Genomic DNA, 6075 nt, shown 5'->3' with positions numbered 1-6075 from the left:
ATAAGTACTGCAACAATCGTTGTATTCACTAATTAATCAGTAATCATCATATTATAATGTTAATAAGAACAAATTTGCAACAAACTGACAAAAATGAGGTTATACAGTACTAAATGATATATCATGCAAACAAATTTATAGATACAATAATGCAAGTAATAGAAAATGTATAGCACTTACGTCCAAACAATTCCTAGTTGAATACTTGTAATTAGTCCATTTATTAATTCACAATCACAAGAATAATTACTTCACATGTCACTGTAAAAATTTTTACTTCCAAGTAATTTGTGATTTATAAAATATATCATTACTGCAACAATTGTTATATTCACTATTAATCAGTAATCATCATATTATATTGTTAATAAGAACAAATTTTCAACGACTTACTAATGAGGTTATAAAGTACTAAATGATATATGATGCAAACAAATTTATAGATACAATAATGCAAATGATACAAAATATGTTGCACTTACGACCAAACACTTTTCTAGTTGAATACTTGTAATTAGTCCATTTATTAATTCACAATCACAATAATAATTTCTTCACATTACGATGTCAAAATTTAACTTCCATTTTGAAATTAAAAGTGACATAACAGTGTCACCATAATAATAAAAAATGCACAAGGATAAATTAATATTCAACAATTAATTAATTATTATTTAACTATAGTTGATTATATTTATTATTGATGTTATTTAATAAATATTTAAACACAATAAAGTAAATTAAATATGTGTCAAATAATTATTAATTTTGTGTATTGTTGGTGACACTGCTTAACACATGCCATGACTTAACCCTTGTCTTCTAGTTGACACAATTATGTTGCAAAATGCAAAATGGTGGACTTTACTTTGTGTGATAATTATTTATTGTGATTGTTATTAAATAAAGAAGTGATTCAAGTATGTTTTCTGCAGATTTGTTAATCAGTAAGTACTATTTATTTATTTTAACTTTGCACGGTTGTTTAATGCATTTTAATTACGTATTTGTATACACATGTTCGACTAGGTTATGGCCGGCACTTTAAGTTTTCCTTACAGAAATGTTATAAAAAGCTTTGTATATGCTTGGATAAGCTTGTTCTTTTATCTTGCTGTTATTTACTATATCATATCATATGGTACAGAGAAATTGCGCATATTTACGTGCCACAAAAGTTAAGATTGTCAAAGAGGTTAGGTTGATTACTTCATATATTTCTTATGAAGTAAAGGATTTCGACTAGGTTATGGCCGGCGCCTTTAGTTTTTTTCTTTACAAAAATGACATAAAATGCTTTGTATGTGCTTAGATAAGCTGTTCTTTTATCTTACTATTATTTACTTATCATATCTTATGGTACAAAGAAATTGTAAGGTTGTCAAAGAGGTTAGGTCGATTACTTGATATATTTCTTAAGTTACTGTTGTCAGGGGGTTAGGTCGTCTGCTGTATTCATTTCTTAAGATGCTTTGTACTTAAACACATTATAGACATCAACTTTGTCTTCAACTACAGCTATAAAATAATTTCCATATCAAATGCAACATTGTCACTTATTACACAAAATTAAATCCACCACGTTCTGTAACAAATGTTTTTCTACTATTGTCAAAATCTTTTATTCGAAATTCTTACCGCACACCTTTAGCTTCAGCAAATAATAATAAAAAATTCGTCCTTAGAGACCTAGATTTCAAATCAGCTTCATTCATTCATTCAGAAGACTATTTATAGGTTTGTGGGCCTATTATTTGCAACAAAAATAGAAGTATTATGGTAACGGGCGGGTCTACCGCAAGATTGTATACAATTTATTGTTGCGATGACTTAAGATTTTAAATAAATATTTGTGGACATAAAAATATACGTTTTTGGAAGAAAAAAAGATGAACGCGTGCACTGAAGGTGTGTACTAAAGTATGAAACATTTCTTTCCATTTGTTCACAAAATCTTTGATTCTGCTCTTATTTCGTAAAAATGTACTAATTTTGCCATTTGTTGTTTCAGTAGATGTATTCATTATCAATACATGATATTGATGGATATGCACACCGAAGGTTTTATAAAAAAGTCTAAAATCTCTTTCTTATTTCCAGAAGAATCTCTGAATATGCTTTGTTAATAAATTTGATAAAATTTAGCATTTGTTGCTATAGTAGATGTTTCATCATCAATATACTCAATTTTAATACATTATAGTTCTTGATGGACATGTGCTCTGAAGGTTCGCACAAAATATTCAATATACAAATAAGACCATGGATTCTAGATACTTTTTCAGAAAGTTCCTGAATATTCTTTTAGTTGGTAAAAATATAATAATTTTAGCATTTGTTGCTGCAGTAAATGTATTCAACATCAATATTTTCAAATATTAGTAAGGTAAAAACATAATATACCCTAGAACTTTCTTATAGATCTTCTTGTCATTTTTCAGGCATTTATTTCAAGATCATATTATTGTACAGAATCTGATGAATTGGAAATACAATATATAATAATAAATATTTTCACATTCTGAGCTGGTGATAATTTCACTTTTGGCAAACCAAACTTTAGAAAACTATAGATACACTATTATTATTGGTTGGAAATACAATATATATAATAAATTTTTCACATTCTGAGCTAGTAATAACCAATTTCATATTACCATTATTATTGGTTGGTTGACAATTAAAAAAGACATAATATAGTATCAATATTAAGAGCTTTTAAATGCCTTTTACTACATCTGTTTATTTTTGCGTATTTCAAGAATTTACCAAAACTCTTCTTCTTCGATCACTCAGGTTGTTAGGTTATTATTTAACCTTTGTCGCTGTGGACTGTATTAAAAAACTGATTTAATTTTATATTCTGTATTTGTTGCAGTTCTAATCACAATAACTGATGTATTATTAAGTATTAATGAAGAAAAATATATTTATGCGTATAGGTTAGTTACATGTGGTTAAGTCGGCTTCACTTTTAGAACAGAAGACTCGTTCCTTTAAACACAACGCTACCCCCACTACCAGGGGTAGCAACCATTCGTATAAAGCTTAATGCTCTGAAGTTTTGTAAACTTTCATGCCAATATAATAAAATGAAAAGACGTCCGAACATGCCGGCCGCCTTGAAAAGCTACAGCTTTTAAAAATATAAACATAGCGATTTTGAACTAACATTAAGTATAGAAATTGTATAAAGATTTTACGAGTATAAAAATTGATTAACAATGTGATAGTGATTTGCATGACAATCTAATCTAAAATTATTTAACTTATATTTCTTAATATTATATAAAACTTAAGATATTTCATTATTGATTGGTAGAATGCACACTTTGTTTAGTGCCCTTTTTAATTCTCCATTGGGGCCCTTCAGTGTAACAACCCGTACGACACCATCATTGCCTGGGTGTATATCTGTGATCCGTCCAAGACGCCATTTTAATGGTGGTAGATTGTCATCTTTTATAAGCACCAGTTTGCCTATAAGATTATCTTGTTCCATTGGTCTTCTCCATTTGGTCCGTGATTGTAATTCTCCTAGATATTCCTTGTGCCATCTTGTCCAAAAATGCTGCCTTAGCTTTTCAAGATGCTGGAGTTTTGTTAGTCTGTTTTCTGGGATGTGGGAAAGTGAATTTTCTGGAAGTGATGTTAATGATCTGCCGATCAGGAAATGTGCTGGAGTTAGTGGATTGAGATCAGATGGATCAGAGGATAAGGGAGTTAACGGACGAGAATTCAAAATTGCTTCGATTTGTGTTAATAATGTATACATTGAATTGTAACATAATTTTGTCTCGCGTAACACCCTACGAAGATGGTATTTTAAACTTTTTACTCCAGCTTCCCACAGTCCGCCGAAATGAGGAGATCTTGCTGGTATAAAATGCCAGCTAATATTTTGACTTATTAATTTGCTTCTAATCTCTTCGTTAGATTCCAATAAAAATTTATATAAACCTTTAAATGATTGTTTGCTCCAACGAATGTTGTTGCATTGTCCGAAAATATATTACTAGGAAGACCTCTTCTAGCAATGAATCGTTTTAATGTTTGTAAAAAAGATTCTGTCGATAAATCGCAGACCAGATCCAAATGAATAGCCTTGGTGCACATGCAAATAAAAATACAAATATAAACCTTAATAAATTTGGCACCGCGTGTTATTCGATCTTTGATAATAAACGGTCCAGCATAATCAAGGCCGACATTGTTAAATGGAAAATCTTGATTAACTCTACTACTAGGCAAATTTCCCATTAGATAATCATTTGACGATGGTTTTGCTTTGAAACAAGTAACGCATTTCCGAATAATTTCTTTACAAGCGTTACGTCCAGAAATTGGCCAAAATCGTTCTCTAATACTTGCGAGAAGTTGTTGAGCACCACAGTGAAGTAATCGGTGATGCTCTTGGTGTAATATTAACGTAGTTAATTTATGTTTTGAGCATAATATTATAGGATTAATTTTATCAAATGAATAATTTGTGTTTCTTAATCGACCGCTTACTCGTATAATTTTCGAATTATCCATAAAAGGATTTAAACATAAAATTCTGCTCTCTTTACTGAGCGATTTAGAATTGACAAGTTTATTATAATCTAATTGGAAAGATTGTTTTGTGCAATTACTATCAATACCTTAAAAGCTTGATCTAATTCTTGTGTTGTAAGTGGTCCAAACTTCCGTTTATACTTATCCTTTTTTAAGTCTACAATTCGTAATAAATCTATTTACATATGCCATTGTTGATTGTAATTTTCGCAATGTCGAAAACCGAGAAAATAAATTAAATTCTACATTGGTGACTAATAAATTAATTGCTCTTGTTTCTTGTATGTTTTTGTCATTAAAATTTAAATTATCTAAAGAATTCAAAATTGTAATATTTTGAGGCAGCATAAAGGTCATTTAAATAAAATCTATGTTAATTATGTTGTGTTGTAAGCAGAAGAATAAAATTTATTTTATTTTGCCAATTGTTTAAGATAACGTATAGCTAAAAATGATCCAGGTGCTGTACCATATGTGACCGTATTTAATTCACAAGTTTTTGAATTATCTGTTGGAATTTGTCTACCGTTTTCATTAATTATTATTTGCCGATAAATTTTTGAAGTATCGCCTAATGAAGCATATATAGGCATTCTAAATCTTAACATTTTTGTAAATAAGTCATTTCGAATTGACGTTCCCGTATAATGAACATCACACATTGGCAAGGCGCTTGAAGACTTTCCCGAACTTTGAAAAACATCTCTCGTTTTTGTTTTTAAACTATATTTATTCCTTACTGTGCGATGTGGCAAGAAATATTGACTAATTGACTTAATATTAAAATTACTAACTTCAGACATATGTTTTAACTTACTATATGCATTAATAAAATTTACACAATTAATTTTTAATAAACTATTCTCTTGGAATTTATGTTTACGTGACATAAATCTTTGTATATGACGAGTTTTCAAATCTTCTAAATGTAATTTATTTTTAAAAGGATTTTTTTCTATAAATCTACCTGTAAAATCGCGTTTGAAATTTGTTATAAAACGATTTTCATAAAATGTTTCGTGTTTGTTAACTTTTTATAATTGTTGTTTTTAATATCTTTTACTTCGGAAACCTTCTCTAATTGTTTATTAATATTATAATTATTCAATGCTAATAAATTTGTTGAATGTTTTGAATTTGTGCAATTCGGAGAAAACGACCCAACTAATATCCAACCTAATAAAGTTTTCTGTAAAATCGGTGCGTTATCACCTAATTTAATTCTACCTACAGATAAAAGTTTCCAAAACATATCTGCCCCTAAAAGTATATCTATATTCCGCGTCTTATTGTATTCCGGATCAGCTAAGAAAATATTTGTCGGAATTTTAAAATTGTTACCTATGGAAACTAATGGAAGTGGTTCTGTTATTTTTTCTAGCACTAAACAATTTATATTGGATTTAAATGAGTTATTTGTAGATTTAAAATTAATATTTGTTGAGAACCGAATATTGGTCTCTATCTGCCCGACGCCCATAACTGTGTAATTTGTTTTGTCTAGTTTTATACCTAGCC

The sequence above is a fragment of the Ctenocephalides felis genome, unplaced genomic scaffold (genome assembly GCF_003426905.1).
Source record: "Ctenocephalides felis isolate EL2017-DRISC unplaced genomic scaffold, ASM342690v1 CF-g0.4_SCAFFOLD_03572, whole genome shotgun sequence".
Lineage (NCBI taxonomy): Eukaryota > Metazoa > Arthropoda > Insecta > Siphonaptera > Pulicidae > Ctenocephalides > Ctenocephalides felis.
This window is presented reverse-complemented; position numbering follows the sequence as displayed.